Genomic DNA, 12,626 nt, shown 5'->3' with positions numbered 1-12,626 from the left:
TAAGTATCACTGTATGGGTTATTTTGAGATCTAAAGTTATTATTACCCATAAAGTTGACTTGTTCCTCTTCGGGTGTGGGATTGAAGGATTGATATTCTGTATGCACACTTCATCCGCTTGAGTCACACCTCATTACTGGATGTACCTGCGTAGAACCAATAAAACTATCAATCTTTTTATTAAGAAGTTCTACCTGATTTGAGAGCATGGTGATTGGATCGATGTTATAGACACCGGTTGTTTTTGTTGGCTTTGTCCTCATAACTTGCCACTGATAGTTATTCAGTGACATCTCCTCATAAATTCATAGGCATCTTTCGGTGTTTTATTGTTGATGGTTCCGCCAACAGCTGCGTCAATCATTTGTCTTGTCGAGGGATTCACACCATTGTAGAACGCTTGAACTTGCTGCCAAAGCAGTAACCCATCGTGAGGCCACCTTCTTAGTAAGTCCTTGTATCTCTCCCATGCATCATAAAGTGTTTCTAAATCCATCTGTACAAACGAAGAGATATCATTACGTAATTTGGTCGTTTTAGCTGGCGGAAAATATTTTAGTAAAAATTTCTTGGTCATTTGTTCCCAAGCAGTGATAGACCCTTATGGTAACGAGTTCAACCACTGTTTAGCTTTGTTTCTCAGTGAAAAGGGAAATTTCCAAAGACAAATGGCATCATCAGAAATGCCATTGATTTTGAATGTATCGCAAAATTCAAGAAAGTTTGCTAAGTGCATGTTGGGATTCTCATCCTGTAAACCATCAAACTGAACAAACTGCTATATCATCTGAATGGTGTTAGGTTTTAGTTCGAAATTATTCACAACAATAGCAAGTCTAACTATACTAGACTCAGTTCCTGTTAAAGAAGATTTAGCATAGTCATACATAGTACGTGGAGCAGGATTTTAATTAGCTGTAATTATAGGAGGTAGCTGATCGCCTGGATTTTCGGCCATCTCTTCGATTGGGGTTTAAGTATCGTCTTCTCGCTCGTTCTCTATGTTTTTGATTAGCTGCAATTAGAGCAGGCCTTACTTCTCTTTGATTTCTACGAACTGTGCGATTGATTTCTTCGTCAAAAATTAGTGGTCCTGATGGGTTTCTTCTAGTCATAAACTATAAAAGAAAAAGTAAATTAATAAATAATAAAATAAAATAAAATTGCAAGAAAAATAAATGGCTAAAGTAATAAAAAATTAGTGTTTCTATATTTCAATTCCCTGGCAACAGCGCGAAAAACTTGATCGCGTGATTCGTAACAAGTAATAAATATTGATAATGAAGATCAAACCTAAACTAACTATTATCACGACGAAAAGGCAAGCGCACCTACCGAACAATAGAATAGTAACGGCAAGACCGGGATATCGTACATAAGGGAACCAAAAGTACTAGTAATAACTATCTTTTTATTATCTAACCTAGAAATAAAAGGGTTTGTTTATTAAACTAATTATCTAAACTAATTAACTAATTTAATTAAAGCAAAGAACAAATTTGGAAAAAGACTTGAAGAGAAGCAATTGATAAAGACGACACCCAAGGTGGAATCCACCAAGATTTCACTTGTTATCTGACTCTGAACCGGACGATTTATTCACTTGACTTGATCTGTGAGACTCCCTAACCTCTGTTATTATCCCTTTCGAGACTAATAATGTCTAAGCCTCAGTTTAATTAATTGAAATCTCTTTCTTAATTAAAACCCCTAGGGAAGCAGTAAATCACTCTAGGACTCCCATATTAGGTTTCACCCTAATCCGGTAAAATCTCGTAACCCTATTTCTAGGCGTTCGATCAAATCCACTTAATTATGCCAAATCTACTCTTAGGCAGGGTCTATTCCTCCTCTACATAAGCACATCAAATCATGAATTAATACCCGAAATATTAACTCAAGCATCATGAACACATAATTAAGAACAAATCAAGTATTTATCATACAGTTCAGATAATAATAACAATATCCATCATAGGTTTATTCCCCTTACGTATCTAAGGGGTTTAGTTCATAATAAAATAAGAGTACATCTCAAGAGTATGAAAATAAAAAAACATAAAGAAAACTCTAAAACCCCTGAAGGAATTCTGAGAGAGCTCTTCAGTCTTGGAGTAGCTTCGGCTTTTGAGATGGATCGTCTGGCTTTTTTCAAGTAATTCCTGGCGTGTAGTTCTATATTCCACAAAAGTTCTGGAATGAACGGCCTCTTTCTAGGTCACATTTAGGGTGTTTATATAGGTTTTGGATTGGCTTTCTTCCTCCCTAAGTACCTTTTTCCGTGTAAAATACAACTCATTGAAAAAGGGACACGCCCGTGTGCCACAGCTGTGTGACGTGATTACCAGGCCGTGTTCGATCCATTGAATTGCACATGGCCGTATGGGCTCAATGGCCAGGCCGTGTGAATCATAAAACCTTGGTCGACACCCCCGAAGGACATGGGCGTGTGAGATGCCCATGTGGCAAGGCTTAGGCCGTGTCATCTTCTCGATTTGGTCTGTTTTGTCCCTTTTTAGCTCGTTTTTGGCTCCTTTCGACTCTTGGTGCTCTCCTGAGTAAAAAACATGAAATAACCAGATTAAGAGCACCAAAATCCACAAATATAGTAATAAACATCCATAAATATGCTATGTATTCAGGGTATAGATATGTATAATTTGGCGTTTATTAGTCGTGTACCTCAAAATGAATAATGGTGTCATAAATAGAATTTCCAGGTTTTTGGTCATGAGCGATAACACGGGCGTGTTTGGGTCGTGTGAGGGACACGGACCAAAGACATGGGCATATGCTTGGCCGTGTGAAAACCCCTGTAGGTTCAAAACGAAAAATAAATCCAAATAATTCAACATGGGTGGGACACACGGGCGTATCCCTAAGCACACGGGCGTGTGCTTTGCCTCCACACGGGCGTGTGAGGCATAACTCTAGTAATTTTACTACAATTTTCTATAGTCCTCAGTTTAGTCCTGGATCGCTTTTAATGTATGTTTTGGACGTTGAAGGTCCATAACCGGGACATTATGATTTCATTTTGTCAGTTTTAAAGTAAAATGACATTTTATAACCTGTATTTTCCAAAATCGTTCAATTATATGTCTGGTAACGCCTTGTACTTGTCCCAGTCTCCAGAACGGGTAAGGGGTGTTATACCTGCTATACTCAAAGGTGTTTTATTTTGCTGCTCTTGCTGTGATGAAAGTTGAGGTTGACCGAAACATTGCCTAGTTGGGTAGAGTTTGAATTTGGTGGTTGAAGAGATGATGGTGGAGTGATTTTAGGAGGAAAATGTGGGACTTGGAAGTGTAGGGATTCTATAGTCGAATTTGTAGAGGGATATAGGGAGAAGATAATGGGGAGTTGAGGGGAGAGGGAGTGTTGTGCCGAATGGGGATTCTAGTTGCTCATTGAAATTGGCTTTGGAAAGATTTCAGTTTTGGTTTAGGTACTTTGCTGTCTACCTCGTTTTCTTTCAGTTTCTTTGGGGACGAACTGTGCTAGGGGGTGTGAGTAATATCCTTTGTTTTTGGCTTATTTTGAGTATCATTTAGGTTCATTTCGGTTGTTGGCTCTTTATGCACAGTGATGCATCACATGTTGGGTTGGGATGTGTGTTGATGGAATAGAGTAAGGTGGTTGCACTAACATCTTGTCAGCTTAAGACTCATGAGGTGAATTATCTGACGCATGATTTGGAGTTGGCTGCAGTGGTATTTGAACTGAAAATTTGGAGGCATTACCTGTACGGTGAGAAATGTATCATTTACACAGATCACAAGAGCCTCAAGTATCTCCTCACTCTAAAGGAGTTAAATCTTAGGCAGCATACATGGATTGAGCTGCCAAAGACTATGACTGTATGATCGAATACCATTCTGTTAAGGGCAATGTGGTGGCCAACGCACTGAGCTGTAGGGCTATGACTGATCTAAATGTGATGTTTGCTCGTCTCAGCTTATTTGATGATGGTGGCTTGTTGGCTGAGCTTCAGGTTAAACCAATGTGGATTGAGCAGATTAAGGGTAAACAACTGGATGATGAGTCACTAGGTCCTCGATTCTGATATATTTAGTGTGGAGAAACATCAGATTTTGGACTAAATAATGAAGGGGTACTCTGTTTCCATGGGAGAGTCTGCGTACTAAAGGATACTGATTTGAGGCAGTCTATACTGCGAGACACACAGTAGTCCTTATGCTATGCATCCTGATGGGAATAAGATGTACCGAGACCTTTGTGAGTTGTATTGGTGGCCAGGTCTTAAGCGTGAAGTTACTGATTTTGTGGGTAAATGTCTGACTTTCCAGCAAGTTAAGGCTGAACATTAGTTATGTACTGGGTTACTTCAACAAGTTAATATTCCGCTTTGGAAGTGGGAAATAGTGACTACGGACTTCATTAGTAGGCTGCCTCTAACGCCTACTAAGAAGGATTCAGTGTGGGTCGTCGTGGATCGACTGACCAAATCTGCTCATTTCATACCAGTCCGTACAGATTACTATTTACAGAAGCTAGCTAAACTATATGTGTCTGAGATAGTGGGACTGCATGGGGTATCGGTTTTCATAATATCTGATAGGGATCCTAGCTTCATGTCTTGGTTCTTGAAGAAGCTACATGAAGCATTAGGTACAAGGTTGGACTTCAGTATTGTATACCATCCTCAGACAGATGGTCAGTCAGAGAGGGTGATTCAGATACTGGAGGACATGTTCAGGAGTTATGTGATAGATTACCGAGGTAGTTGGGAGGACTACTTACCATTAGCAGAGTTTGCATACAATAATAGCTACCAGTCTAGCATACAGGTGGCACCTTACGAGGCATTATATGTTCGTAGGTGTCATACTCCCTCCTCTTGGACTGTGTTGGGCGAACGGCGAGTTCTGGGCCCTGAGTTAGTTTTTGATACTGAGGATAAAGTTAAACTAATTTGGGATTGACTGAAGGCAGCATCCAACAGACAGAAGTCGTATGCGGATTAGAAATGTAAGGGGATTGAATATTTTGAGGGGGACATCATCTTTCTCAATGTCTCACCCTGGAAGAAGGTACTGAGGATTGTACAGAAGGGCAAGTTGAGCCCTAGGTTCATTGGGCCTTACCACATATTGAAACGTGTGGGATCGGTTACTTATCAGCTAGAGTTACCTCTGGAGTTAGATTGAATTCATGATGTGTTTGACGTCTCTATGTTGAGGAGCTACCACACTGATCCTGCGCCTATTATCTTAACTAAAGAGATTGAAGTTAGGCCAGATCTGACCTTTAAGGAAGAACCGGTTCAGATTCTAGACCGGGATGTTAAGGTCTTGAGGAAGAAGTCTATCACACTGGTTAAGGTACTTTGGCGTAATCACAGCTCAGAAGAAGCCACGTGGGTACTCGAAGAAACAATGCGACAACAATACCCTCTTATGTTTTGACCAGGTAAATTTCGAGGCTGAAATTTTCTTTTTGGGGGGTAAAGTTGTAATGCCCCAAATCTTTAGTAATTACTTTTGTATGGTTGTGGCACAATTGTGTATCTATTTCAGTGGTTAAGTATTCTGGGAAGTGTCTGAGAAGTCTTAGGTTCAAGCCCAGGCTTGCGCAAAAGTTTTGTTTTTTATATGAATAAGCCCTATCTCTAGTCAGTAGGTTCTTAAATAAATGTGAGCGTTCTATAACAGAAAGGGTTTGCTAGTCTAAGGGACAAGTGGCGTGGCATTGTTACTTAAGGTCTTGAGTTTGAGTCCTGCTATGCGCAAAGGTGTTTTATTTTGCTACTCTTGTCATGTGGGAACTTGGGGTTGACCGAAGCACTGCGTAGTTGGGTAGAGTTTGAATTTGGTGGTTGATGAGATGATGGTGGAGTGATTTTAGGAGGAAAATGTGGGACTTGGAAGTGTGGGGTAGCCAAATTTGTGGAGGGATATGGGGAGAAGATCATAGGTAGTTGAAGGGGAGTGGGTCTTGTGCCAAATGGGGATTCTAGGTGCTGATTGAATTTGGATTGAATTTGGCTTTGGGAAGATTTCGGTTTTGGTTTAGGTACTTTGCTCTCTACCTCGTTTTCTGTCAGTTTCTTTGGGAATGAATTGTGCTAGGGGGTGTGAGTAATATCCTTTGTTTTTGGCTTATTTCGAGTATCATTTAGGTTTATTTCGGTTGTTGGCTTTGTTTTCCCTCTACATACCCTTGTCTAATCGATTCTCATCTCTCCTCTACTTTCCCAAACCTTGGCCAAAATTGTTGAAGTGATTTCGTGTTGTATTTTTTTCTTCTGGCCTTGCTCTTCTTCCTCTACCCCTTTTGGTCAATTGTTGCCGAATATTGCTTCTTTTCTCCTCTCTCTTGCTTTCGGTTTTGAGCAATCTTTCTTGCTTCTCTACCGACTTCCCTTCTCCATTTTTCCTCTCTCCCTCCAATAAGCATGCGTTGGTTGAATATCGTGTGGAAAGGACCTGTTTTGCTCTGGCCCTTTTGGCTTTTCTCCTCTTTTCTTCTCTTATTACCAATTCTCATCTCCTCTCTATTCTTGGTGGTGCCCATTTCAGTTTTTAGAACTTCTTGGGGAATGAAAGGGTTTATAAGTGTTATGAAGCATTCAAAACCTTTCTCTCATCATTCAATCGAAGGTAACTCTATTCTTGTTGTAACACCCCTTACCCGTTACCGTCGCCGGAACAGGATACAAGGTATTACCAGAACATAACACATACCATTAAACATAACCGAAATATAAATATGTCATCCAATTTGATAGTGCATCGTATAATATATGTCTTGAACAATATTAGCCAACTCTAATGGCTTGTACAAATTAGCTGGTCGAAATCTTGTAACTAATATTTTAAACCTAGACAAATATGACACGTAACAAAATAATTAAGCCTACTATACATGCCATAATTCAAAACGTTTAGTTCAAATACCCTAAAGTATGATAGTGCGGATAGATCTTCACGATCCTTAACTCCTGAGCAAGCCGAAGAACACTATAAGACAAAAGAGAGAAACAAAGTAAGCTTATAGCTTAGTAAGTAAGTATGTAAATACTAATTAAAAAAAATCTAACATGTTTACACAACAATTCAAGTATATCTACTTTAACTTCACTATTCATTCCACTTTGATTAAGCTGTCTCTGCTGCGTCATATTCACTAAATAAATCATAACTCGAGTTACAAAACTCGAAATTCAAATCCGTAAAATTTCCCTGAATCTAGACTCATAAAGCTTTTTCTAATTTTTTCTATAATTTTGGTTCAGCCGATTAGTACAGTTTATTAGTTAAAGTTTCCCTGTTACACAGCTCAACTGATCTGACCTCTGTTCACTACGAATTGAATATCTCTCAGTACACAATTCAAACAACCCTGAGGTCTGTTTCATTTAAAACTAGTCTCAATAAGGAATTTAGGCATGTAAACTATATTTCTTAATTTTCCTTGTACAATTTTTAATGATTTTTTCAAAGTTGGAACAGGGGATCACGTATTCATCCTGAGCAAGTCACATACAATTGTAAATATCTCAAAATATAGAACTCCTTTGCTTGCTCTGTTTCTTTTATATGAAAGTAGACTCATTAAACTTTAATTTCACATCTCATTAAACCTCTAATTATATTCCTCCTATTTTTGGTGATTTTTCAAAATCACGTCACTGCTACCATCTAAAAACAGTTTTAATGCTAATTTCACTCTTTCACACATTCTTTATGCTAACCTCATTTTATCTTATATATGTATATACCACAAATCATTTTCACCACATTTCATTCACCATAAGTGTAGGTCCAAACCAAAATATCACCACAAAACCATCCCGTTGAACAATTCGGATCAATCCTCGATATTTAATGGTTCAAAGACACAGCTCCACCATCATACTTCGTTTAGTTCGGCTCTCTTGTACACATGGTGTACACTTAGTACCACTCATGCGACCCAACCGATTTGTCTCGTAGCTCTCTTGTCTACATGGTGTCCTTCACTTGGAATCACGCATGCGACCTAGCTACATTTATCTTTCACGTAGCTCTCTTGTCTACATGGTGTCCTTCACTTGGAATCACGCATGCGACCTAGCTACATTTATCTTTCACGTAGCTCTCTTGTCTACATGGGATACATCTCGTATCACACATGTGACCTAGCTACTACAGGGTGTCTCGTAGCTTTCTTGTACACATGATGTGCACTCGGCATCATACATGTGACCTAGCTACGCCCTCTATTTCATTCGATCTCTCAGAATGTTCAACCGGATCTCTCTCTATATTTATTTCCATTCTTCCAATAGTCGATTTATATTTTAACATCAGCTAGTATATTTATATAATAGGCTGAAATATAAGAATGTACATGAAATTATTGTAATATTTACATACAAACTTACCTTGGTGCAAAATGTGGAAATTTTGCAATTTAGTCCAAAACTTTTTCCTTCCCGTTCGAGATCAATTCGCGTCTTTCTTGATCTATAATAACACATTTAGCTCATTTAATACTCATACTATTTATTTCAATCCAAAATCACATCATGGAAAAATTACATTTTTGCCCCATAACTTTTCAAAATTACAATTTTGCCCCTAGGCTCGGAATTTAATTTCAGCCCTTATTCTTATATTTTATGATATGCTGAACATTTTCTCTTCTACAACAACATCAAATTCTCACTCTATCATATAGTTATGAACAATAGGTATTTTTACCGATTATCTTGCTTTTACTCGTTTTCACTTAAAACCGAGTAGCACAAGTTATTTAACATAATTTAAAACCTCATATTCTATCATAAAACATCAAAATAGACAAATTTCACCTATGGGTATTTTTCCAAATGTGAACCCTAGGTTAAATTATTACTAGCATAAGCTTAATCGAGCTTCCGGATTCCAAAACGTAAAGAACATTAAAAGCGGGCTTGGAATCACTTACTATGGAGCTTGAAAGTTGAAGAAACCCTAGCTATGGAGAGAGGAGAATTCGCAGCAACTAAGGAGGATGATGACCAATTTTGTGTTATTTTTCCCATTTTATTTCATTTAATATCCAAATGACCAAAATGCCCTCCTTACTAAACTTTCAAAAATTCCTTCCATGTCCTAATTTTGTCCATGAACTTAAAATTGGTCAAATTGCTATTTAAGACCTCCTAATTAATATTCCAAAACAATTTCATACTAAAAACTTCTGGGATGCAAATTTTGCAACTTATTCGATTTAGTCCCTACTTTCAATTTAAGCACTTTAAGCATAGAATTTCATCACGAAATTTTCACACAATCATGCAATCATATCATAAACCCCAAAATAATTATAAAACAATTATTTCTATCTTGGATTTGTGGTCACGAAACCACTACTCCGATTAGGCCCTAATTCGGGTTGTCACACTTGTCATAGTGTTCAACTTGAGTTTTTGGGTTCTGTGTTTCTGTAAGCTAACCTGTGTTGATTTAAGCTATGTGTATGAACAATCACGATTAATAAAGTCCACTTGTAACATAGATATCTGTCAAGGAGTTTGCTATCAGCCATAGTCAGCGGTTTAAGCGGGCTAAACCACACTCGTTCAATCAAGACAAGTATCAATATTATTTCGGGTTAAGTGTTAAAAGAGGGTGATTAACCCTATAGATTAAAGGACTGATATAGCGTCTTGATTGGATATAGGTTTGGTGCTCCTGGGCTTCTGCGCCATTTCGCAAAGAAGGTGTGTAGAAACTATCCAAATCATAAATCGACAAAAGTCGAAAAATGTAACCATTGACGCCACACAGGCATGTGCTCGCTCGTGTGGTAATTCGAATGCATAAACATGGGTGTTTAATTGTAAAGGCCACCATGAGCGATTTCATGGGCTTAGGCCATTTTTGGTCATGTTGGGCCGAAAGGGGCTATGTGGGCCCCACACACTAGTGGGCCCCACACGAGAAAATCGTATGGATGTGTAGAGAATAATGGGCCAAGCTGTGTATCCACGCGGCCAAGGTCATTTTTGGGCTATGTGTGCCTCACAGGCGTGTGGGTCCATGATAAATCGTAATTGATACATATTTTTACCCCATATTTAATGCATTTCATGAATGATTTCCTATTAAAATTTGTGAATTCGATGCTCCTAATGCTTTAATTTCATGTTTTATACTTAGGAGAGCATAGGAGACCAAAAGGAACGAGAACCGGGCCAAAAAGGAGAAAATGGCCAAAGTATGAAATCAACATGGCCTAGACCTCCTGACACGGGCATACCATACGGCCATGTCAATTTGGCAGGCTCGAACACAGCCTGAACCAATCAAACACGGGCCTGTGCCACGGGCGTGTCCCTGCCGAGCCCAAGTTGAGTCCAATTCAGAAAAGGCTAATTTTGACGGCTTTTAGGCATTCCAAAGCCTATAAATACACCCTAAAGGAGGAAGATAAAGGAGACAGAGAAGAGGGGGTAAGGAATTACCCCAAGGAAGCCGATTGATCCATCTCTGAAGCAGGATTCATCATCAAGACTGAAGATCTCTCCTCAATTTCCCTTCAGGAGTTTTGGGTTTTCTTTATGTTTTGTATTCTTTATTCTTCTGAGATGTTTACTTATTTAATTATGAACTAAATCCCCTAAATACCTAAGGGATATGAAACCTAAGACAAATCTTGTTATTTTTTCTAAATTGTATGATAAATATTTAACTTGTTCTTAATTATGTGTTCTTAATTCTTGTTTTGATATCCCAGGATACTAATTCAAGACATGCTCTTATTCAGAGGAGGAATAGGCCCTGTCTAAGAGTACTTTTATCATAATTAAGCGAAGTTGATTGCCCGCCTAGAAATAGGGTGACAAGATTTTGCCGGATTAGGGTGAAACCTAATAAGGGGATCCATAGATCGAGTTAATGCAACCCTAGAGTGTTAATTAGAGAAAAGTCTCGGTTATTCAATCTAAGGATTATACGTTATTAGTCTTGAATAGGGATAATAACATAACTTAGGGATCTCTACGGAACAAGTTGAATGAATAAATCGTCCGATTTCGAGCCAGAATAACAAGTAAAGTCTAGGTGGACTTTTCCTTAGGTATTGTCTCAAGTCAATTGATTTTCCCAAAAGCAATTCCCCAATTCTTTTCTCTATGCGTTCTTAGTTTAGATAATTAGTTAATTAAAACAAAACCCCATTATTCTTAGGCTAGATAATAAAAAGACAGTCATTACTAGTACTTTTAGTTCCTTTGGGTTCGACAATCTAGTCTTGCTAAAACTATACTACTGTTCGATAGGTACACTTGCCTACATCGCGATAATAGTTAGTCTAGGTTTGATCTTCATTATAAATATTTATTACTTGTTACGAATCACGTGATCAGTCCACATGGGCCCGCATTATGGTCCTTGGGTCCATTTTCACTGTTTGACTATTAAGGTTGCACGGGTCGCCCGAGACGACTGTGGACCTACTGTCGGGCTGGTAAGTATACCTAGACCCCAAAATTGATAAAATGACTGTTATGCCCCTATGTGCTAAAATGACTATTATGCCCTTATAAGATGTATGACTGTAATCGAGCATGCCATTTTATATATATATTGCGTACATGTATGATATGATGATATGTTACATGGGGATGGGTTTATTATGGTTGAAGGAAGTGTACTATATTGGCAGCTCTGCTGCATATACTGTTTAGTGCCGCAACTGGTGCTATTTTGGAGTGTAGGGATGGGTGGGTTGATTTTATCCCCACATGGAGTGTAGGGATGGACGGAGTAGAGTGTAGAGGCTGGTTGGGTAGGATTTTTGATTGCATATCTGTACTGCTACTATTACTGAAATGGGCTAAGGCCCACACTGATATTATTACTGTATTGGGCTAAGGCCCTAACTGAAAATGAACTGTTACTAAGATGGACTTGGGCCAAGACTGTATTTGCCTACTGTAGGACTGATTGTTTGTTACTTAGGGATTACACACTGAGTATCATAAACTCACCTTACTATTTATCTGTGCAGCTAATCCCTAGGAGGATTGATGCTACAAGGGACTCGAAGGTGGCCACACAACTGCAGCTGCTTACACATCCGATTTTTTATTTAAAAGTAATTTAATTTGAGTATTTTGATGTAATCAGGCCTCTTAAAATTTTAAGTTTTAGTTTGGGTTTTTATTTATTTTGATTCATATTTGTTAATAGTGGGACGCTGGTTTTCAAAAAGATAAACGTATTACAAAACACCATGTTTACGCAACATATTTTTAAAAGCTTCTGCATAAACAATGTTTTAAAAAGTAATAACAAATTAATATGATTAACGTTTTGCTGAACGGCTTGAGTTTTAACAATGAATGAGACGTCCTATATCTTCATTAAGATCACAAAGAGATTTAACATAGAATGGGTTTTTCAACGATATTATATTTTGCGAAAAACACTTCAAGGTGATATCGCCGGATTCAGCCATAACATCTGCGTCGAGATTGGGGTGTTACAGTATGGATGCTCTTTTGGATAGTCATATGTTGTGGTATTATTTCTTGGAAATTTGGTATATTTTGGTATGATTTGAGGATGATGAATTGATATGTTTGAGAAGCATGATTTGGTTGATAAAAAGGTGAGAAAATTCATTTAAGA

The 12,626-nt window shown here is 38.2% G+C and overlaps 1 non-coding gene across 1 annotated transcript; it reads left to right on the top strand.

The window, feature by feature from the left end:
* Positions 1-422: 422 nt before the first annotated feature.
* Positions 423-529, top strand: LOC128290018 (small nucleolar RNA R71). Its single transcript, XR_008279658.1, has one exon. It is a non-coding gene; the product is annotated as a small nucleolar RNA R71 (small nucleolar RNA).
* Positions 530-12,626: the final 12,097 nt, after the last annotated feature.

Source organism: Gossypium arboreum, chromosome 2 (genome assembly GCF_025698485.1).
Source record: "Gossypium arboreum isolate Shixiya-1 chromosome 2, ASM2569848v2, whole genome shotgun sequence".
NCBI classification, from domain to species: Eukaryota; Viridiplantae; Streptophyta; class Magnoliopsida; order Malvales; family Malvaceae; genus Gossypium; species Gossypium arboreum.
Note: the sequence above shows the minus strand (reverse complement) of the source record. Positions and strands in the feature narration are given on the sequence as shown.